Here is a 25,262-nt window from a genome sequence, read left to right as displayed (position 1 = left end):
GGTCAGTCTGTGGAGAGATTGCAGGACTCCATGAACTTGGGAGGAAAGGCAAGTCACATCTTGATTTTTACTAACCCTTGGTTTCCTTTGTAATATTATGTATTTTACTTTATGCATTTAAAAGAATGATTTTGAGAAGAGGCTCTTGGGTTTCACCAAACTACCAAAAGGATCCATGATGCAAAGAAAGGTTAACATCTGGTCTAGAACCACAATGAAGCCCAGTGAATAGGCCCTGTTGTGGCAGAGTAAAGAGCGTGCTGAACTTGGAGGCAGGACAATGTCTCCTTAGACATTTACTAGTCAATTGACCTTACTAAGTGTCTGTCTCTGACCTTACTTAGAATCGGTAAATTCAGGATGATAATACCTGTCGTGAGGAGTAGCAGTCAACTGGGGTTCAGCTCTAAAAATTAGCAAATTTACTTTCCTAGGGGCTGCCTATATAGATGATGCAGATCCAGGATAGAATATTCAAAGATCCACACCATGGTATGGAAGCTGCTAGTCCAGGTGAGGGGAAGCAAGGCAGACAGATGACAAGATGGTAGGCAGCTGAATGAGAAGTGAAGGTGGTTTTAGAATGACCCAAAGTGGGGAAGAAAGCATGAAAATCACACTATGTGAATGCAGTATGTTGAGATGAGTATATTTATATTCTGTGTCAGATCCAGGCCCAGCAACCAGTGAGATGGTTTACTACTAGATGAATGAACCAGCATCAACACTGACAGTCTCATTGTAGGTGAGTCCCCAAGACATGAGGAAAGTACCTCTGGATAGACACAGACATGTCACAAGTGTGTGAGATTAAGGGCCAGGCCCCAGGAGACAAAATTAAAGAGTATTCAAGAGAAGGAGTACAAACTGTTGGTACACAAATACAAAGGCTCCAGGATATCATTAACCAATTACTAAGAATTTATTAAGTGTCTACCATGTATCAGGCACTGTTGTAGGCACTGAGGAATATACATATATATTATATATATATATATATATATATATAGAGAGAGAGAGAGAGAGAGAGAGAGAGAGAGAGAGAGAGAGAGAGAGAGAGGGAGGGAGGGAGGGAGGGGGAGAGAGAGAGAGAGAGAGAGAGAGAGAGAGAGAGAGAGAGAGAGAGAGAGAGAGAAAGGGGGAAAGAGAGAAAGAAAGGAAGGAAGGAAAAAAGAAAGAAAGAAAGAAAGAAAGAAAGAAAGAAAGAAAGAAAGAAAGAAAGAAAGAAAGAAAGAAAGAAAGAAAGAAGAAGGAAGGAAGAAGGAAGGAAGGAAGGAAGGAAGGAAGGAAGGAAGGAAGGAAGGAAGGAAGGAAGGAAGGAAGGAAGGGAAGGGGAGGGAAGGGGAGGGAGGGGAGGGAAGAACAAAGGAAGATTCCTGTTAAACTGACATTAAAGATAGAGTCATGGGAGGGGAAAGACAAGGATTGTGGGGGGGGGAATGGGGGGAAAGTATGGCTGTGGAAGTGTGGGAGTGGGGTAGCGGGAATGTGTGTGTATGCAAGTATATACAGAATAAATCCAAGGTAGTTAGGAAGGAAGCACATTAACAGCTGTGAGGGGAGGAGTGCAATCAGTGGAGGCCTCTTGTAGAAGATGGCATTTGAGTCTTGAAGTAAGAGATTCTCTTTGGTGGTGATGACGAGAGAGAACATTCCAGGCATAGAGGATAGAATCAATGAGGGAAACTCCAAGTATAGAAATTCCTTCTATTAATACAGATCACAATCTAGCTATAGCTTAATAAATATGTCCTAGGGAATTGCTTGAAATGAGATTAAGTGACTTGCCCAGGGTCACAAAGATAACAAATTTGAGTGATGAGATCTGAACCCAATTTTTTCTTACTCCCAAACGAGCATTTTACTTGACATTCCATGCTGTCTCTATAAACTATCACTAAATAGTCATCTAAAAAAATTCAAAATCACTAACAGAGAAGTGATTTTTTTAAAAATCCGGTTGTATGGCCTCACATCCTTCAAGCTACCAAGAATGGAAAAAACTCATCATTAAAAGATATTTTGTGTACTAAATGACCATAAGTGTGGTCATCAAGTGTTTGGAAGGCTACAAATTGGTTCAACTATTCTGGACAACAATTTAAAGTTGTCCGAAGAAAAGTCGCTAAATTGTTCATACACTTTGACACAGAGCTTTTTCTCCTAGGACTAAAGACTATGTTGACAGCAAGGAAGGAGATAGATGATACACACATACATATGTGACATAATCTACAGGCAGATGTAATAGATGTTGTAAATAGAGGCAGAAAGATGATAGACAATAGGTTAAGATATAGATACATACACACACATATACACACATGTGCACATACATGTAGATAGAACATTCATATCAGAATTATTTATGATAAAAGCTAGAAAAAATCTATACTCAACAATTGGTAATGACTGAAAAATATTGCATGTATCAGTAGTAGAATATTACTATACCATAATTAATGAGAAATGTGAAAGATTGATTTTGAAAACCATCAGAAAACTTTTATGTAGTGATTGAGAGTGAAGAAAACAGAGGGAAAATAATCAATATACACAATAACAGCAACATAAATAAAGTCAGCGTGGAAACTGTTAAAATCCCTCTGTGGTTACAATAGCCAACACTTAGCACCATGCTGCCAAAAGTAAGGACAAGTCCCTCCTTTCTGTTAGTTATCAATAACCAAGCTGTTTTCTCAAGGGATGTGTCTTGCAAAAGAATTGTGTGTGTTGTGAAGTATTTGTTGAGTCAGAGCAAAACACACCAAGATATTTTAATAAAATAAAACAAATGGAGATGATTCCTAGCTTTTCCGTAGAGAGGCAAAGCAAAGACTTGGTGGAGTTTGTTTCATTTTGTACCCAAAAACAACAAGAAATATTTCAGAGGACACTTGTTCTCTCAACTTAAACTGTCCATTAAAAACAGAGGCAAATACACAGCTGTAAAGATTATAGTCCATGTACCATTTGCAGCAGAAGATGTAGAAACAAAAGTTCAACAAAGAACTTGAAAAGTTTCTTCAGACCAACCTGGGGTGACTTCAGTGTGAAGGTAGACATCAGGGCAAGATGGTGAATGAATGAATGAGTGAAAAAGCATTGTTTTAGTGCTCACTGTGTGCCAGGCGCTGAGTTAAGCACTGGAGATATAAATACAAAAGGGAGACCATTGCTATCCTCAATGAGATTACATTCTTTTTTTTTTGATGTATTACTTACTTTAATGTTCCTTATTATTTCAATTTTGAGTTCCAAATCCTCTCCCTCCCTCCTGTCACTCCCCTACCCACTGAGAAGGCAAGCAATTGTACGTGTGAAATCATGAAAACATTTCTGTATTAGCCATATTATAAAAAGCAAGGAAAACAAAGAAAGTGAGAAAATTATTCTTCAAACTGTACTCAGGGTTCATTGATTCTCTCTCTGGTGGTGGATAGTATTTTTTTTTTCATCATGAGTCCTTTGGGATCATTTTGGATCATTGCTTTGATCAGAGTAGCCAAATTTTTCACAGCTGATCGTTATTACAACATTGCTGTTACTGTATACAATGACATCCTGGTTTTTTTCACTTCACTTTGCATCAGTTCTTATAGGTCTTGCCATTTTTTTTCTGAAACCATCCCCCTCATAGCAAAATAGTACTCCATCACAATCATATGTTACAAGTTCTACCATTTCCCAGTTGATGAAAATCTCAGTTTCCCATTCTTTGCCATCACAAAAAGAGCTGTTATCAATATGTTTGTACATATAGGTCCTTTTTCCTTTTTCTTTGGTCTCTTTGGGGCATAGATTTAATAGTGGTATTGCTGGGTCAAAGGGTATAGGGCATAGTTTCAAATTGTTCTCCAGAATGGTTGGAACAGTTCACAACTCCACCAACAATTCATGTAACTATTAAGGAGATTGATTATATTCCAATAGGGCACTTGATACATACAAGAGAGTGGTGGCCAAGGAAAGATGATGCAAGGATGGTGAATGGAGCCATATGAAAGTATATTGGCACTCACTTTCCATAAGAAATTGGCACTCACTTTCCATAAGAAATTAGTGTCAATTAGTCTACCACTTTCAGAGCAAGATTGGAAAATGGGAGGATAGGTGCACAAGTGCTCTATAAGAGGAAAGTGGTTAGAGTGAAGCATATTGAAGATCTCGAGCTGGCTAGGTGTAGGGTGCTATAAGAGGCTGTGAGCCAATGATCGCTGAAGGTCTGGTTAAGAGAGGGCATAATGAAAAATATGTCGAGAAATCTGATTCAAGAAAAAGAAAAGAAATAGACCGAAGGCTCATATAGACAGTTCAGAAGTGTCACACCTGTGCGTCATGAATACTTTCTTCAAGATAATCTGAAAGTAAGAAGCATAAAAAAAAATTTAAAAAGAAAGAAAGTAAGAAGAATGGCAAGCAAACAACATCACAAAGAATGAAATTGATTTTATCTTAACATTTGATGACTGGTTACTGCTAAGGAATTCAATTCGAAAATAGTTTAGATCAAGTTAGAATAAAAGCAGAATTCAATACTAATATAGAAGAAAGGGTAAAGAGCAGAAAAGGAGAAATATAAGATGAAATTTAGTAAGGATAAAGGTGATTTTATACTTGGGTACTAAGGAAAATCAACTTCACAAGCACAAGATGGGGGAGGCATGGTTAGACAACAGCTCTGAAAAAGATCTCAGAGTTTTAATGGACTCCAAGCTTAATATGAGTTAGCAGTGTGCTAGAAAAGCTAATGTATTCTTGGATCACATTAAGAAAGGGTAGAAATTAGTGGCACTGTACTCTGCTTTTGTGAAACTTCATCTGGAGCATTATGTTTGGCTCTTGGAGCCACAGTTTAAAAAGAACGTTGATAAGTTGGAAAGAGTCCAAAGAAGGGCCTTGAATACATGCCATATTAGGATTGTTTGAAAAAACTGGAAATTTTTAGTCTGGAGAAGAGAAGACTTAAGGAGCACAGGATAACTGCCATGAAGTATTTGAAGGATGTCATATGAAGCAGGTATTAGATTATTCTATTTGGTCTCAGGGAGAAAACCAAGGTAGATGGTACAAAGAAATCAATTTAAAGCTTATGTCTAGGAGAACTTTGTAACAGTGAGAATCATGCAAAAGTGGAATGAGATGCTTCAAAAAATGGTGGGTTTGCCATCCTTTGAGATCTCCAAGCAGAAGCTGGGCAATCATTTTTCAAGTAAAATATTGTGAGATTCATTTCACAAATGGGTTGAACTAGGTGACTGCTGAAATCTCCTCCAATTGTCAAATTTTGAAATAAGGGTCTTAAAGTAAGATATAAAAATGTTATATAAAAAAAAAAAGGAACAGAGGCTTTAAGACATTTTTCCTGCAAACTTAGAGAGACTTAATGAAAGATTTTTCCTTAAAAAAAAACCTCCAATCAATACAATGACCACTCATGAATCCAGAAGCCCAGTAATGAAGTATACTACCCACCTCCTGACAAAGAGATGATGAACTCAAGATGCAGAATGAGACACACATGTTTGGACACAACCAATGTGTGAATTTGTTTTATTGACTGCATATTTTTGTAAGAGTTTCTCCTCCCCAGCTCTCATAGGGTAGAGGGAGGTGGTACAAAGGAAAAAAAAATGTTTGTTGATTAAAAAAATGAATTAACAAATATCTTCCTTGACTGATTGAGATAGAAAGTTCAGTTCAAATAGGAATCTCCGGGCTAGATCTGACCACCACTTTGATATCACAGAATCCCATCTTAATTTCTCTCCAAGTCTGAGGCATGTTGTGTGGTCTCTGATGAAACATGAACTAGTCCTAGATGGACACAGATACATTCTAATCTGTCCACTTGTGAAAATTTGCCAAGTGGAAAAAAAAGACCAGGTGCAGACATCATGGATGGTTCAGCCAAATGGCTTTCTAGATTTATCCTGCTCTTCAATCCAACAAACATTTATTAAGTACTTGCTCAAACTTCCCAAGGAATACTAGGCCTCCCCAGATCCATTTCTCCCAAAAGTGGTCTCTTGTCTTTGCCTCAGGAACTTCCGAGGGAGCCCCACATCAGCCCTAGATCTAGCCTGCCCGCTTGTCTTCCAGACCACCTTGTATTAGCTAATAATCCAGCGGACCTCTGTCTTCTGTCCTTTCTTTTTGTGTCAGGGTCTTCTCCAGTGCTCCAGAAGCTGCTCACAGACCAGACCCACCTCCTGCATCTTGTCTGGATTTCCTCAAGATGTACCATCTCCTCCTCTTTCCTACTGAGAGTACAGCCTCATAGGCCTTATAAGAATCAACATCACTACCCACCACAATGTGTGACATTGAGGGAGAGGCCTGAATGATCTACTCATCTACATCCTTCTATAGTCTTCTCTCCAGTCACTGAAAAACTGCCTAAACTCATTCCTTCATGACTAACACACTCACATACCGTCATACTTTCTTCATACCAGTAATTCAGATCCCCCATTGAACAAAAAACATTCCTCTGTTCCACTGCCCACTCCCTTACTCCACTACTCCCCTCAGTTTCCCACTCCAGATGTGCTCACTGTTTCTATTCTGATCTTTTGAATGATTGTTCCATACTTAACAAATTTGCTTTCATCTTAAACCTTTCCTTTCTCACCCCTTCCATTTTATGGCACTCAAGAGTTAGTTCTCTGCTGATGAGATAGATCCTTTCACCTCCCTTTCAAATACTGTGTGTACTTGTACTCATACCTCTTGACCTCAACCTTGGATTACTTCCACCATCAAATGCTTTTGCTCCTACTCATATGGTGCTGATTGGAGCCAGAAAGAATCATGAAACCATACTGCCTGGGTCCACTACAATTTTACATTTCATAATTTCAACTGGGCCCTCACTGCAGCAAGGCAATGCTTTTACACCTCTTTGATTGTTTCACTACAGTGACTTTTCCAAAACTTTTCATTTCTTCTCAAACCTCCTAGACCAATGCCTAACTGCACCTTAGAACCCTGCCTTACTCTTTGCAAGAAAAAAATTTAATCCATTTGCTAAGAGTTCACTCTTCTCCCCTCCTCCTCATATCACATTATTTAGATGTCTTTTCCTACTATCTCCTTTTCCCTTGCCCCTCATAAAGAGTGGTTCTTCTCCTTGCCAAAGCAAGCCCCTCTCCCTGCCCAAATAATTCTATTCTATCCAGTCTTCTCCAGCAGATTTCTTCCTCTATCATCCCCACTCTCTCACTATTCTTCAGTCTCTTCCTGTCTATTTACAACTTCCCTGTTGCCTACAAATGTACCTATTTCTCCCCCAATCCTTAAAAAATACCTTCCCTTGATCCAACGATCCCTGCTAGTTATTGCTGTATATCTTTTCTCTCTTTTGTGACTAAATTCCTTAAGAAAACCATCTATGGACAGTTCTGCTTCCGGAAGCCAAGATGGCGGAGTGAAAAAGTAGTTGCTCTCATTCTCCCCTATCAACCTCTGAAAACCCAGAAAATATCACCCCAGAAAAACACCCTGGAATGGCAGAACTAGAAGAAAGATGGGGAGCAGCCTTGCTGGTTCCAGCCCAACAGCAAGTGAGCTGTCAGAGCCCTGCAGCCTCCAATTGTGAAGAAATCCTGAAGCCCAGGTGGTAGAACAGGCAAACACCAACACCTGGACCTCCACTTGCCTCAGTGAGGGCAGGGGGAACCAGTGGAAACCAGCTCAGAAAACCACCAGGTTCCTCGGCACTCTACTGCAAAGGGATCTCCCAGTGTATTAGCAGAAACAAGTGAGACATCACTACAGGGGGCCCCAGGCAGATAAACATCCTGTAGCACCCATCTAAAAGGAGCTGAAGAAAGCTAAAGGAAAGGAAAAGCAGGCAACCTAGAATTGCCTGAAAGTTCCAGCCTTGCTGATTCCAGCCTAACATGAGGTAAGCTGCCAGAAACCTACAGCCTTCAATTGCCAACGTAAGAGGCCCCAGCACACAAAGCCAGTGACCAAGACCTAGGCTCCCAACACAAGAAGCTTGGGTCAGTGCCTTCTGCTCCCCAGCAGGAGAGCTCAATCTCTTTAAAGGCCAGGGAATAAAGAAAACCATGAGTAAAAAGAAGCATACCATAGATTCATATTATGAGAAGAATGAAGATCAAGACAGAAATTCTGAAGAGGACAACATTGTCAACAAACCCACATCTGCAACAACAAAAGGGAATATGAACTGGTCTGAAGCCCAAAAAGCCTTCTTAGAAGAGCTCAAGAAGGATTTTAATAGTCAAATGAGAGAGGTAGAAGAGTGCTTCAAAAATACAATTGGCCAGTTGGAAAAAAAATACACTGAAGAAAACAAGTCCCTAAAAAACACAATTGGCCAATTGAAGGAGGAAGTAAAAAAAACTAACAGAAGAGTACACTGAAGAAAACAAGTCCATAAAAACACAATTGGCCAGTTGAAGAAGGAAGTACAAAACTAACAGAAGAGTACTGAAGAAAAAGTCCCTAAAAACACAATTGGCCAGTTGAAGAAGGAAGTACAAAAACTAACAGAAGAAAACAATCTGTTAAAAACTAGAATTGGACAAATGGAAACTAATGTCTATGAGAGAGCAAGAATCAGTCAAACAGAAACAAAAAAATGAAAAAATAGATGAAAAGTAAAATACCTCATTGTAAAACAACCGACCTGGAAAATCGACTCAGGAGAGACAATTTAAAAATTATTGGACTACCTGAAAATCATGATGAAAAAAAAAAGCCTGGACAGTATCTTTCAGGAAATCATAAAGGAAAACTGCCCAGAAGTCCTAGAACCAGAAGGGAAAATAACCTTAGAAAGAATCCACCAATCACCACCTAAAAGAGATCCCAAATTGACAACGCCAAGGAATATAATAGCAAAATTCCAAAATTACCAGATGAAAGAGAAGGTGCTGCAAGCAGCCAGAAAGAAACAATTTAAATATCATGGAACCACAGTCAGGATTACACAGGACCTTGCAGCTTCTACCTTAAAAAACCATAGGGCATGGAGTATGATATTCCGTAAGGCAAAGGAGCTTGGAATGCAGCCAAGGATCAATTACCCAGCAAAAATGAGCATCATTTTTCAAGGGAGGAGATGGATATTCAATGAAATAGGAGACTTCCAAACTTTCCTGATAAAAAGACGAGAGCTCAACAAAAAATTTGATCTTCAAGTACAGGACTCAAGGATATAAAAAGGTAAATGGGACAGAAAGATACAATATGTTGTTAATAAAAGGGGGGAGGCTGTTTAAATCCCTACAAGGGAATATGACACTTACAACCCTTGAGAACTGTATTGTTATTACAACATGTTAAAGGAGTATACATAAAGAGGGGGGATATTAGTTGACTTTGATGTAATGATAAAAAAAAATCTAATCAAGTGGGTTAAATGGATCCAAATAAGTGAATCAGTCTGATCTTAGAAAATGTACTGAGAAAGGAGGAGGCAGACAAGGGTAAATTACATTACAGGAAAAGACACAAAATCCTATGATAGCAGAGGGAAAGAAGGGAGAGGGGGAGCATTGTCTGAACCTTACTCTCATCAGATTTGGCTCAAGAAGGGCATAACATAATCAGTTAGGTATAGAAATCTAATTTGCCCTATAGGCAGTAGGAGGGGAAAGGGGAAAGAAAACTATCTATGACTAGTGCTTCTACATTCTCTCTTCTCAGTCTCTTCTTAACTCTCTGCAATCTGGCTTCTGACCTCATCATTCAAATGAAAAAGTTCTCCCCAAAATCACAATGATCTTCTAATTGCCAAATCTAATAACTTTTTTTCTAAATTCTCTTCCTTCTTGACCACCTTGTAGCCTTTGACAATGTCAATTACTCTCTCTCCCTCATCTGATTCTACCTTCACAACATTTCTCACATGTGCCCTTCTTTCCTTTGACACTACTATTACCCCAGCCTAGGCCCTTGCCTCCTCACACCTAAACCTGCAACCATCTTCTTCTTGTCCTATTTGCCTTAAATATCTTTACATTCCAATCTATCCTCTATTCAGCTGCCAAAGAGATCTTCACAAAGCACAGATATGATTATGTCACCCTGCTATTCGTTAAATATAAGTGGCACACTATTCTCTTCAGGATCGAATATAAAATCCATTGTTTGATTTTTAAAGGCCTTTATAATCTGGCCCTTCTTACCTTTCCAGTCGTCTTTATTCTCTTTCACATACTCTACAATACAGTGACACTGGTGTCCTTGCTATTCCTCATACTTTATACTTCATCTCTCAACTCTGTGCCTCTTCACTCACTGTTCCCCATACCTGGAATGTTTTTCCCTTATCTCTGCCCTCTAGCTTTGCTGGCTTCCTTAAATCTCACTTTCTGCAAAAAGCCTGTTCTGATCTTGCCTTTTCCTCCCTAACTGCTGCTGTCTTCCTTCTGAGATCACCTCAAATCTAGCCTGTATATACAGAACTGTTTTCACACTATCTTCCCCATTATACCATGTGCTTCTTGAGAACAGGGATTCGTTTTTGCCTTTCTTTATATTCCCGGTGTTTGGTGCATAGTAACCCCTAAATGCCTGTTGGCTTAATTTACTCTGTTCCAGGCACACTAACTGTGTGACCCTGGGAATACACTGACTGGAAATACAAAGACAAACATGACCCAGTGAAGATGACACAACTGGATTTGTAAGTCAAGATGGCATCAATCATGATGTAATTATGCTCTTAAGTTCAAGCATCCATAAAAAAAGTGGGAGAATCATGAAGTGAAGAGATGGACCATTTTCCTAATATTCCAGGTAAAAGTCATTGAGTCACAACTCTGAATGGGAAAATAAAGAAGCAGGCTTAATCAAAGGAAATTGAGTAGTAACTGAAAGATTTATGAGAAAAGCAGCCCAGGAAATGAAAGGAACTTTCACTTGCATTTTTTGTTTCTTGAAGTCCCAGATCAGGCTCTTTTCTTACACTCAGGAACTTATGTTCTCCCCTCCCCCCACTTCCAAATGATCCACCACATATCTCTGTTTATGTGTAATACCATGCTCCTATCCTAGGAGAATATATATAGGTTCCTCAAAAACTAGGACTGGTTCTTATTGTTTTCAGTATTTGGATCCCCAGTCCCAGACCCATACTGTGTTCTTAATTAATGCTTATTGGATTGGGTTGGATTTACCCCATTCACACTGAAAGTTTTGTCCTTTGATGATATAAATTCTGACTCCTAATTAGAGGCTATAAATTATATTCAAATTACCATCTTTAGAAGCACCAGCCATTATGTTAGGTTTATATGAATGTCCACTCATTTACCATACCAATGACAATAATATAGGCTCATATTTATAGAGCAGTTTTAAGGTTAACAAATATTTATGAACATTATCTCTTTGGACCTTCACAAGAATCCTCAAAGTGCCTACTATACATATAATCCCCATTTTGCAGATAAGGAACTTGAGGCATGGAGAGATTTTGTGACATGAACACAGTATGCATCAAAGGTAGTATTCACACCCAGGAATGTGTGTGCTTGTGAATTCAAAGCTCTTTCAATCATCTTATAGCTCCTTTTAACAAATTAGTACATGAGTTCTTAATCTGGGGTCAATGACTCTTCCTCCCCCAAGGGTCAATGGACAGATTTCAGGGAGTTCATGGATGGGAAAAAAAATTGCACCTTTATTTTCACTAATATTTACTGGAATTTAGCATCTTGTTCAATTATTTAAAGACATTTTTTGTTTTGTTTTGGGGAAGTGCTAGGCAATGGGGTTAAGTGACTTGTCCAGGGTCACACAGTGTGTCAGGTGTCTGAGTCTGGATTTGAACTCAGGCCTTCCTGATTCCAGGGCCAATATTCTAACCACTGTGCCACATAGCTGCCCTAAAGACATTTTAAAAGGGGTCCATAGACTTCACCAGGAAGCCAAAGGGGTCTATTCTATAATATAAGAAAAGTTTAAGAACTCCTGGAGTAGCAGGTAACACAATTAAGCATTAACCTTCTATAGCAATACTTAGAGACAAGTTTTCTCTACATCTTTCTAATTTCATGAGAACAATGGATTGAGGAGCAGGTTTTCTTAGGCACAGGGCTAACTATAGCAGCCGGAAAAGATAGGCATCTCTCTTTTTGTTAAAGAGCTTTAGATAGCCTCTGCAATCTTTCTAACAAGCACGTTCTGGTATCAAATATCCCCAGTCACAAGTTCCTGCTTCAGTGGAAATTGAATTCCCCCAATCTAGAGTAATTTCCTTTTGCTCATTCCTTAATGGAGAGGAACAATTCATCAGCAATGGGAGAGGTGGGGGAAGAAACTGAGAGAACAAAAGATGAGACAAGAGTGCTGCACAGACTTTTGGGGAAAATCAATCTGAGCCTATTCTATTTCTAGTTCACAAAAGTGAAAAGCCAAGAGAAGTACAGTTTAACTCAGAAAACAGAGACTGTTGCAGAACTGGGAAGCTATTTGTTGTTGCCAAGTCCCTCTTGATACAATTCGCTATGCTGCTCTACTTCCTCTTTGGTGCCTCCACCAAGACAAGAATCATTTCAGGACTTCAGTGGTCAATGATTTACCTGATGTGGGCTCTCTCTCCATCAATGCAGTGCCAAAAAAAAATTCATAGGCTACATGGTTTATTTGGTGATGAGCCTTTCTGAACTCAGAAGTTGGTCCTTGGACAAAAGGCACACAGGCTGTCACTGATGCTGATCTTGAAGACTTTCCTGATTGGCAGGACATGCCAGAGCTTGTGCTCCCCTGGAATAACTCTTGGGACCCCTTAGACTACCTCTACACCATAATGAAACATCAGAGGAATTTCATGGATAATAGAGGAAATCATTCTTTTCTAGTTTTCTGTTTCCCTTTAGGAGCACAGGTCAGACACTGGAAGCTGAACATAAGAGTTTTGCAGCCCAAGAAAGAGAAGCCTCTGCACAGAGCTGGAGCGGTAAAAGTTCATTCAGAGGTGCATGGCAAAGGCAGAGGTGCATGCCCAAGTTATCCAAGAGGAGAGTTTAGGGATTCAAACCTGCCTCCACTTTCTCCCCTTCTCAATCCTATAATCACCAAACTGTCATTCCCTGAAGCAGTTTCAGTGGCTCCTAGTCCCCTCTAGAAGGAAATACGAAGAAAATCAAAAGAAAAATATGAAAAAAAAATCATTCAAAGCCCTTCACAATTTGGCTCCCACTTTCCTTTCCAGCTTCGTTGTACATTATGTCCTTTCACATCATTACATTCTAGTCAAACTGGCCCACTTGCTACTCTAAACATATCACATTCATATCCCATTTCCATGTCTTTATACAACCTATAGCTCATGTTTGAAATGTCCTCCGTCCTCTCCTTTGCCTCTTCAAATATCAAACTTCATTCAAGGCTTAACACAAATGTGAAGCCTTCCTTTACTCCTCCCAGTCACTACCATCCTCCTGAAATTGCTTTGTATACATTGTGCACTATTTTATCTGTGTACATGTCCCACCCCCAAATAGTATGCTGGCTCATTAAGGGCAGAAAATACCCTGTTTTGTGTCTTTGTGTCTCTTGCACCTAGCAGAGTCCCTGGCATGTAGTAGATGCTTCATAAGTATTTGTTTAATTAATTAGCATAAAATCATATTGTCAAGTAAATTCATTAATGTGTAAAGCCCTTCCTAGATCACTGCCTTGTTGTGACAGAGGGGCTTGCATAGCTCAATGAAACTATGAGTTCTGCCATACAAGGTTACCTAAGATGGATAGGTCATAGTGGAGAGTTCTGACAAAAGCTGGAGAAGGAAACAGTAAACCAGGATCTTTGCCAAGAAAACCCCATGGACAGTTTTTAAATGATAAAAGATATGACAATGGATGATGAGCCCTTCAGGTCAGAACATCTCCAATACACTACTGAGGAAGAGCAGAAGACAATTATAAGATGCTTCAGTACAAATGAAATGGCTGGGCCCAAGCCAAAAGGAAGCTCAGCTGTGACTGGGTCTGGTAACAAAAGGAAAGTCTGATGCTATAAAGATCAATATCACATAAAAACCTGAAAAGTAAGATCTACAAAGGAAGTTGGATGTGGTCAAATAGGAGATGGAAAGTTTAAACATTGACACCTTAGGTGTTAGTTAATTTAAATGGATGGGAATGGTTGAATTTAGTCCAGATGATCACTACATATGCTACTGTGGTCAAGAATCCTTTAGAAGAAATGAAGTAACCCTCATAGTCAATAAAAGAATGAGAGAAGCAATTCTAGAGTATAATCTCAAGAACGACTGAATGATATCTGTTCAAATTTAAGGCAAACCATTCAGCATCATAGTAATACAAGTCTATGCTCCAACTACTGATGCCAAAAAGGCCAAAGTTGATCAGTTCTACAAAGACCTACAACATCTTCTAGAAATAACACCAAGCAAATGTCGTGGTCATCACAGAGGATAGGAATGCTAAAGTAGGAAATGCTAAATCAAAAGATCATTGGAATAACAGGCAAATTTGGCCGTGGAGTGCAAAATGAAGCAGGGCAGAGACTAACAGAGCTTTGTCAAGATAACAAACACAGTGGTCAGAGACAACCCAAAACGCTACTGTATACATGAATATCACCAAATAATCAATACAGATATCACATTGATCATACACTTTGCAACCAAAGGTGGAGGAGCTCTATACAGTCAGTTAAAATGAGACCTGAAGCTGACTATGGATCAGATCACGAACTTCTTATTGCAAAATTCAGACTTAAATTAAAGAAAGTCAGGAAAACCATCAGACCACATAGGTATGACCAAATAATATCCTTTATGAATATGAAGTGGAAGTGATGAATAGATTTAAAGGACTAGATCTGGTAGATAGAGTGCCTGAAAAAGAAGAGCAAGAAAGCAAAATGGCTGTTTGATGAGACTTTACAAATAGATGAGGAAAGAAGGAAAGGGAAAGGGAAAACAGAAAGGGAAAGATATACCCAACTGAATGCAGAGTTCCAGAGAAGAGCAAGGAGAGATAAGATTTTTTTAAATGAACAATGCAAAGAAATGGAAGAAAACAATAGAATGGGAAAGACAGTTCTCCATGAAAATTAGAGATATCAAGAGAAAAATTCATGCAAAGATGGTCATGATAAAAGACAAAAACAGTAGGGACTAACAGAAGTAGAAGAGATTAAGAAAAGGTGGCAAGAATACACAGAAGAACTGCACAAGAAAGAGCTTAACATCACCAAAAATGACAAGGGTGTGGTTACTGATCTAGAGCCAGACATCCTGGAGAATAGTATCAAATGGGCCTTAGGAAGCATTACTAACAATAAGGTCAGTAGACACAACAGAAAGCTAAAGTATTTAAAATCCTGAAAGTTGATGCTGGTAGCATCTCAATATGTCAGGAAATTTGGAAAACTCAACAGTGGATACTGGATTGGAAAAGATCACTTTTATGTTCCAATCCTAAAGAAGGGCAATGCCAAAGAATGTTCAAATTACCAAATAGCCCGGCTCGTTTTACATGCCAGCAGTGTTATGCTTAAGATTCTGCAGGCTAGGCTTCAGCAATATGTGAACCAAGAATTATCAAAAGAGCAGACTAATTTTCAAAGAGGCAGAGGAACTAGAGACCAAATTGTCAACATTTGCTGAAATCTGGAGAAAGCAAGGGGGTCCCCGAAAAACTTCAACTTCTGCTTCATTGACTACACTAAAGCCTTTTACTGTGGATTACAACAAAATGTGGCAAGTCCTCAAAGAGATGGGAGTACCGGATCATCTCACTCATCTCCTGAGGAACCCGTATGCAGGCCAAGAAGCAACAGTTAGAACCAAACATGGAACAACTAATCAGTTTAAGATTGGAAAAGGAGTATGACAAGGCTGTATATTGTCACCTTATTTAACTTATATGCAGAGTATGTTATGTGAAAGGCCAGGCTGGATGAATTAAAAGCCAGAATTAAGGTTGCTGGGAGAAATAGCAACAATCTCAGATGTGCAGATGATACCACTCTGATGGTGAAAGTGAAAAGGAATTAAGAAACCTCTTGATGAGGGTGCAAGAGGACAGTATAAAAGCTGGCTTCAAGCTTAACTTAAAAAAAAAATCTTGATAACTGGTCCCATCACTTCCTAGTAAACAGAGGGAGAAGAAATGGAAGCCGTGTCATATGTTATATTCTTGGGCCCAAAGATCATTGCAGAGAGTGACTGCAGCCACAAAATTAAAAGATGCTTGCCCCTTCAAAGAAAAGCTATGGCAAATCTGGATAGCATACTAAAAAGCTGAAACATCATCTTGCTGACAAAAAGTCCATACAGTCAAAGCAATGGTTTTTCCAGCAGCAAAGTATGGCTGTGAGAGCTGGATTATTAGGAATGCTGAGCACTGTAGAATCAATGTTTTCAAATGGTGGATGCTGGAGAAGACTTTTGAGAGTCCCTTGGAAAGCAAGAAGATCAAATCAGTCAATACTTCATGAAATTAATTCAGGCTATTCACTGAGAGGTCAAATACTGAAAGTAAAGCCTAAATATTTTGGCCACATAATAGGGAGATGGGACTAATTGGTAAAAACCCTGATGTTGAGAAAGATTGAAGGCAAAAGGAAAAGGGGATGGCAGAGAATGAGATGGACAAGTAGTATCATGTAAACAATGAATATGAACTTGGACATATTTCAGGAGATAGTAGAAGATAAAGGGTCCTGGAGGGGTATGGTCCATGGAGTCAGAAAGAGTTGGGCACAATTCAACAACAACAAAATATATAAAGTCATAAATTCATGTGTAAACTCGTATTCTTTTGTTTCATGGATATTTGTGGTTGCTGAAAAGGACAGAAAAAGTAAATTTGTACATGTAATAATGAGAAGAATCATCCTGAGGGGGAAAAAAAAACAACACATCAGATAAATGTGCTTGAAGAGAGTCATTGACTGCTTTGAGACAACTGAAAAGAGATAAGTCTCCTCCAGAAGCAAAAGCCCTGTTGGAATGTGGGGATGGTTTCAAGACACTGTCAGCCATCAGTTTATTTACATAGGACTATTTTTAAGGAATTGAAGAATATGAAAGTAAAGAAAAATAGAAATCAAATAACTATTTAGAGAATGTGGAATAATTATGTGAGGACTGTTAGGCTCATATCTGAAAGCGTTTTTTTGTTTGTTTTTTGATTACTAGGGTATTAAAAGATATAAAGTGTTTTATATATATATATATGTGTGTGTGTGAGTGTGTGTGTGTGTGTGTATTTTATATATATATGTGTGTGTGTATATATGTATGTGTATTAGAGTAAAGCTCATGCAGGAAGCTTTTCAACTGAAAGAGTGCCTAGTACTCAAAGGATATGAACAAACATTTCTCATTTCTCAAAAGAATTTCAAACTCTTAACAACCATACGCTCTAAATCATTAATAAGAGAAATGCAAATCAAAACAACCTTGATGGTTCACCTCACACTGAGCAAATTAACGAAAATGACAAAAGATGCAAATAATTGTTATGTAAAAGGTTGTAGAAAGCCAGGTGTTAATGGAGCTGTAAATGATACAGTTGTTCTGGAAAACAATTCAGAATTGTGTAAATAAAGTGGCTAAAATGCTTACATGCTTTGACTCAGATATATCACTGCTAGGCATATGCCCCAGTAATTGACAAAATGAAAGGATCTATACGTAGAAAACATTTAAAATAGCAGTTTTGTGGTAGTAAAGAATTGGAAGCAAAGTACATATCCATTGATTGGGGAATGGCTAAATAAATTGTGGTACATAATAATAATAACTAATAATAGCTAACATTTATAATGTGCATACTATGTGCCAGGCACTGTGCTAAGTGCTTTACAATTATTTTTTCATTTGATCCTCACAACAACCCTGGAGGCAGGTGCAATTATTATCCCCGTTTTACAGATGAGGGAACTGAGGCAAACAGAGGTTAAGTGACTTGCCAGTTTCACATAGCTGGGAAGGGTCTGAGTCTGAATATAAACTCATGTCTTCTTGACTCCAAACCCAGTGCCCTAGCCACTGCACCACTTGGCTGTCTCTATATGAATTTAATGAAATAACAAATTTGACAACTACAGAGAAGTAGGGAAAGATTTATGTGAACTGATGCAAAGTGAAATGAGCAGATTCAGGAGAACAATATACACGACTACAACAATGCGCAAGCTAAAATGAAATAACAAAACAATCCGGTGACACGATGATGAAGTGACAATCAAAAATGAACACACCAAAAGCCCAAAGAAGAGATAAAAAAAAGACTTCCTCCACTGTCTTTGTGGGACATAGGGGCTTCACAAGTACAGAACATTATTATAATGTAAGATATTTCTGCTCATGTATTGAGTGATTTTAATGGATTTGTTTTCTCTTCTTCCTCTTTTACCTTTTTCTTTTAAAATAAAACTCCTTTGTTATAAGAAATAGCTCTCTGTGAGGGCTGAGGAACAGCCATGCAGGCAGAAACCTAGGTTATGTAAAAACAAAAGCTATGAAGGAAGTCTATTTTTTGAAGAGTCAATGGCATCACTGAGACTGATTTTGTGTAAATGGGAACCTCATTTACACAGGCACTACAGCGGTAAGTAGTAGGAATGTATCTCTCTGTCCCCCACCCCACCCATCGCACACACACACATATACACACACATGCTACAGTTACCCTTAGGACCATGGGGGTATCCACTTGTAGGTGGCTCTGGCCACCCTGATAGTTATACTCTGGAAGGGAAAGGGGGGAGGTGGAAATCCTTGGCAGGATGAGAGCGGGTTGGAGAAGAATGAATCATCCCAGAAAGAGAAAAAAAGTAGGTATGGGGAACATGGCATGCCACACCAAGCTACAGTAAGTTACCCTGGAGTGGGTTCCAAAATAGATTCTCTTCGTCCTCCATTTTTACTCTGTGGTGAATATCATGTAGGGGTAGTTGAAAGTTAAGACTGAGCTACTTACTCTTGGCATTTTCAGTTTATCCCCCAAGCCTGGAATTCAGTCTCTCTTCATCTGTGCCTTCTGGCTTCCATCAAGTCCCTACCAAAATCCCATCTTCTGCAGGAAACCTTTCCCAACCCTTCTTAACTGTAGTGCATTCTCTCTGGTGGTTATTTCTAATTTATTCTGTATAAAGCTTGTTTTTACACATTTGTTTACATGTTGCTTCCCTGATTAGACCATGAGCTCCTTGAGAATACGAACTGTTTTTACCTTTCCTTGTATTCTCAAAGCTTAATACAGTGCCTGGCACGTAGTAGGTGCTTAATAAATGTTTATTAACTGCCAGATACTAATTATATTAAAAAATGAAATAACTTTCTAACCAAAAGTCAACATTGATATAACTGGTAACATTTGGTAACCATTTTCTGATTGCGTTTTCAACAGAATATATAGTTTTGAATTGTACCTGCCTCTCTCTGAGAGCAGTAAACATTTTATCCATATTGCAGAAGGAAAGAATATTCAAAGCTAAATGATGGATGATTTAGGGTTAGAAGAACCCTTCAAGAGCCATCACTTTCTATTGCTATTTCGGTGGTGGGTGATGCTGTGCTGAACAAGTCTGTGGGCTTTTCTCTGCTGTGCTTAAGGTCACAAACAAACAGATAAACATGCTCATAAAATCTCAGGGTTGGTAGACAACTCAACAGCAGTCTAATTAACTGACATCTGAACAAAAATCTCCACAATGAAACACCCTGCTGCTGGCTATCCTACCTTTGTTTGATGATGTCCAACTATTACCATTCAAAACAACCTTACAACTTTGAGTAGTTCTATTAGGAAGTGGTGCCTCACAACAAACCTTGTCATGCCTCTTTGAACCATTCACCCTTTGTTCATGGTTCTGCTCTCTGGGGCTAAGCAGAACATGCCTATTCACTCTTCTACATGAGAGGCCTTCAAATAGATGAAGATAACTATCTTGTCTCCAGTTATGTATCTTCAAGACTAGATGTCTCTACTTCCTTCAACCCATCTTCCTTCATATGGTAAGGGTTCAAGGTTCTTCATCATCCAGGGTTTCCTGTCTCTGTATGATTTTCATTTTATTCATGTCCTTACTAAACTGTCCTTCCAGAATTCTTAATGCATTCTGATCAAGAGAGAACACAGCCATACTACAATGTTTTTATCTCTACAAACTATTTCTCTTATGACATATCCTGGGATTGCTTTAGCTTTTTTGATGCTCTCACACACAGTTGGCTGGTGTTGAGATTGCAGTCCACTGACATCCCCAGATCTTTTTCAAATAAACTATTATGCAATCATGTTTCCCTCAAATGGAAGAGACTGTTCCCTGTGGAATCACACATCCCATTACTTTTGAATTACGTTCTGTCCTTTACATGTTAAATTATGCTATGCATTCTGTTGGGTGAACATGTGATTTTGTTTCCTCAAGATTTAAGATCGGTGTTTACTAATTCATATTTTCTTGTCCTAAATAACAATAAGCATGTGCATTTGCAAGGGGGCTAGCTGGGATTAGAGATGCAATCTGTTGTCAAAGAACATAATCTTTCTACCTGCTCCACATGGTAATCTTACCAACTATGTTAATCTCATTAAACCCATGACCAAAATTAATTAAATAAAATTTAAAAGCTGCATTCATTGCTAATAAGTGTCTGAGGGAGGACTGAAACTCAACTCTTCCTGACTCCAAGTTCAGCAGTCTAGTCATTGTACCACCTAGCTGCCTGTAGCAGTGAAATTATAGATCCAGTGCCTTTCCCTAGACTCAAGGGACTGTGCTGGGTGCTGAGGGAGACGCAAGGAAAACTTACGGCATCTCATTGTCACACAGGACCTCGGTGGCCCTGTAGATTATCCCATGTCACAAGAGTCCCCATTCTAGTTTTCCAGACAAGTAGATCATCCTGTCTCTCCTTGAACATCTCCAAAGAGAGGGGACCCACTTCCTCCTGAAGCAGCTCCTGCCAGCTTTGGACAGTTCCAATTATAAGGAAAAGTTTCCTGACATCCAGATAAAATGTGCTTCTTTGAAATATCCATAATGAAAATATAGTCCTTCCCTCAAGGTGTGGAAGCAGTAGATATTCCCCTACAGAGTCACAGTGTGGGAGAGCAGTCATTTCAGACAACAGAAGGGGCGGGTGGGAGAAGCCCGGCCTGAAACAACCTGCAGTTAATGATCTTCCCAAGCCCCTAGGCAGCAGTGGGCCAGATGATGATTCCTGATGCAGTGGCAATGCCTCCCTTCCTTCCCCCCCTCCCCCACCATCCCATCTGTTAACTCTTCCCACTGGTGCTGACACAAGCAGTTTGGCCATCCCTACATGTAAAAAGGTAACTGTGAAATCCACTAGTATTGAGAGGTAAGGAGACAAAGGCCAGTTACCAGATGAGTGCCAGGGCCAGTGACAGGCCAGGCAGGCAACAAGCTGAGGATCACCAATATGGGCAATACAATTCATATTTCCCTTTAGAACTGTACACACGAAGCAGCCCAGCATAATGGGCTGAGGGCTGGCCTCAGAGTCAAGAAGATCTGAGTCCAAGTTTAAATTCTGGCATATGCTGTCTGCATGACCCTGGACAAGTCTTTTAAGCTCTCAGTGCCCCCAGGCAGTTAGAACTATAAATTGCAGAGCAGTTACCAATCTGCATTGGCAAGGCTTTTCTTACCTGGAATTTCTGACACCGATTTACTTTCAGATAGGAGAAAAATAAATAAACACACATTTCAGAGGCCAGAAATGCCTTGCATGTATTTCTTTTGGGAGACGTCATGTCATATCCACTATAGTGATGGTTAAAAGTCTCCAGTGGACAGTAGCAGATAGGAGTCAAAGTCTTCAAATCTTGCCTAAGGCAGCACACAAATGTTGGGTCAGATCTGTGCATATGTGTGTTGGCCTTGGCAAGGGAGGGCAGACAACATGGAGGGAGGGGAAGGGAGAAGACAGGAAACACTCAAGCCAAGGCAACAACAGATAGGAGTGGAAAGCAGGACCAGTCACCCAGAAATTGGAGAGTGGCAGCTAAAGTGACAACAGGAGATCCAGGAAAGGAGTCAAGTGAGAAAAAAATAATTAGAAGGAATGAAGCTCAGGAGGTGAGAGATAATTTGTCTTGTGAACATCTATTCCCCTTCCTTACTTCCTCATTTGTTTTCGGTCTTTCCTGTGATATTTTTATTGCATATTTTAACACAACAAACAGCAAATCTGGGTTATATAACACACAAAAGATAAATCATGCATAAACAAAAACTCATGTGTGTTTCACCCTTTTTTCTTGTCCCCCAAATATAACAAGTATCTCATTGCATGTAGGACTGAAGAAATGAGAAATCTCAGAATTTCTATATTCTGATGCTGTGTTTTATAGACATATTTACAGTGAGAAATGAAGCTACATCTAAAGGGAGACTCTGGACATATAGACTTTTAAATAACCAATTTCTGATTGTATTAATTACATAGGCAATGCAATTGAGCCATTAAGATGGCCCAAAAATACGAGACTTTTCAACAATTTTTCTTTTTTTCTCTATTTTTTCCAATTACATGTAAAAACAATGTTCACATTTTAAAAAATTTTGAGTTCCAAATTGTCTCCTTCTCTCCCCTCCCCCCACATTAAAAGGTAAGCAGTCATACAAAAGATATTTCCATATTAGTCATATTGTGAAAGAAAACAGACCAAAAAAGGAAAAATAAAGAAAGTTTTAAAAAGCATGCTTCAATCTGCATTCAGAATCCATCAGTTCTTTCTCTGGAGGTGGATAGTCTTTTTCCTCATGAATTCTTTGGAATTGTCTTAGATCATTGTCTTGCTAAGAATAGCTGACAGAGGTGATCATCATAAAACGTTGCTGTTACTGTGTTCACGGTGCTGGTTCTGCCCACATCACTTTGCCTCAGCTCTTGCAAGTCTTTCCAGGTTTTTCTGAAAACATCCTATTCATCCCTTCATATAGTACAATAATATTCCATCACAATAACATATGACAACTTGTTCAGCTATTCCCCAGTTGATGAGAATCCCCTCAATTTCCAATTCTTTGCCACCCCAAAAAGAGCTACTATAAATGTTTTTGTACATATATGCCCTTTTCCCTTTTTAAAATTTCTCTGAGATACAGATGTACTAGTGGTAATGCTGGGTCAAAGGGTATGCACAGTTTTACAGCCCTTTGGGCTCTCCAGAATGGATGGTTCAGTTCATAACTCCAATAGTACATTAGTGTCCAATTTTCCCAATATTTGTCGTATTCCTTTCTCTGCCATGTTAGCCAATCTGATAGATGTGAGGTGTTTTAATTTGCATTTCTCTAATCAATAGTGATTTAGAGCATTTTTTCATATGCCTACAGATATCTCTGATTTCTTCATCTGAAAACTGCCTGTTTCTATCCTTTGACCATGTATTAATTGGGGACTTTATCTTATAATTTTGACACAGGTTTCTTATATTTGAGAAATGAGGTCTTTATCAGAGAAGCTTATTATAAATTTTCCCCCAGGTTTCTGCTTTCCTTCTAATCATGGTTGCATTGGTTTTGTGTGTGAAAATTCTTTTTAATTTAATGTAATCAAAATTACCCATTTTACATTCTCTCTATCTCTTATTGTTCATAAATTCTTCCCTTATCCATAGATCTGACAAGTAAACCATTCCATGCTCCCCTAATTTATTTATGGTATCACCCTTTAAATCATGTAATCCACTCTGCTATCTGCTTTTGTTTTATGGGAAAGTTCATCCCATTTACATCCACAATCATAATTACTAACTGTGTATTTTCCTCCATCCTACTTCTACCCCCCCACCACCATTTATTCTTCTCTTTCTCTACTTTCACTCTCTTCCTCCTCAAAAGTGCTTTGTTTCCAACCACTGCCTCCCTCAATCCACCCTCCCTTCTATTAGCACCCCCTTCTTTTATCCCCCTCCTCTCCTACTTCCCCATAGGATAAATTTCTATACCCAAATGAGTATATTATTCCCTCTTTGAGCCAATTCCAATGATAGTAAAGTTTAAACATTGCCTGCCACCACCACCCCGATCTTCTCCATTGTAAAAGCTCTTTTATGCCTCTTTTATGTGAAATAATTTACCCCATTCTACCTCCTTCTTCCCCCTTTTCCAAGTGCACACCTCATCATCACACCTTTTTGGACATCATCTCATAATAATCCACTTACCCCCACCCTCTCTTCCTATGTATACCTTCCCTAATAATGAGAAACTTCTTAGGAATTACAAGCATAATTTTCTCATGTAGGAATGTAAGTACTTTAACCTTATTGAATCCTTTTATTTCTCTTTCCTGTTTACTGTTTTAGGGTTCTTTTGAGTCTTGTATTTAAAAGTCAGTTTTTCTAGTCAGCTATTTTGTTTTGTTTTGTTTTTCCAATGACAGGTCTGTGAGTGACCACGAGCACTTTTTTCCACCTTCAAATGAAATTGAAAGTCTTCTATTTCATTGAATATTCATTTTTTCCCCTGAAGGATTATACTCAGTTTTTCTAGGTGGGGGATTCTTGGTTGTGATCCAACTCCTTTGCCTTCCAGAATATCATATTCTAAGCCCTCTGATGCTTTAATGTTGAAAATGCTAAATCTTGTGTTATCCTGGCTATGGTTCCATAATATTTGAATTGTTTCTTTTTGGCTGCTTGCAATATTTTTTCCTTGACCTGGGAGCTTTGGAATTTGGCTGTAATAACTCTGACAGTTTTCATTTTGGGATCTCTTTCAGGGAGCAATTGTTGGATTTTCATTTTCTATTTTACCTTCTGGTATTAGGATATCAGGGCAGTCTTCTTTGGTAATTGCTTAAAAGATGACATCTAGGCTCTTTTTTTAATCATGGCTTTCAAGTAGTCCAATAATTCTTAAATTATCTCTTGTAGCAATTAAAGTTTAACAAAAGGTAAATCAAGGCACATTTCTCTGAGCAAGATAACATTTATTACCAGGGAATACCTTTCACTTAAGGGGTCAATGCTTTATCTCTTTTCTATGCCAAAGACCCAAAATAGAAGATACAAACCATTTTTATAAGTGTAGAACAAAAAATAGAAGTCATATAATTAGCCAGGGCACAGGGATGAAGAATCACGATTGGCTACATTAGAAAAAGTGAGCATAGCCCACATGTGGAATGAAGACCACTGCTCTCTATAAGTAAGGAATGTTTTTGTGAATTCATAGATTCCAGCTGCATCCTGAGGTGACTGAAAGGAACCCAGCTATGTCAACTCACTGGCTCCTAGAGTATTAGATGAGA

The sequence above is a fragment of the Phascolarctos cinereus genome, unplaced genomic scaffold (genome assembly GCF_003287225.1).
Source record: "Phascolarctos cinereus isolate Bilbo 61053 unplaced genomic scaffold, phaCin_HiC Scaffold_7;HRSCAF=346, whole genome shotgun sequence".
Lineage (NCBI taxonomy): Eukaryota > Metazoa > Chordata > Mammalia > Diprotodontia > Phascolarctidae > Phascolarctos > Phascolarctos cinereus.
The sequence above is the reverse complement of the archived record's forward strand: the minus strand, read 5'-3'. Positions refer to the sequence as shown.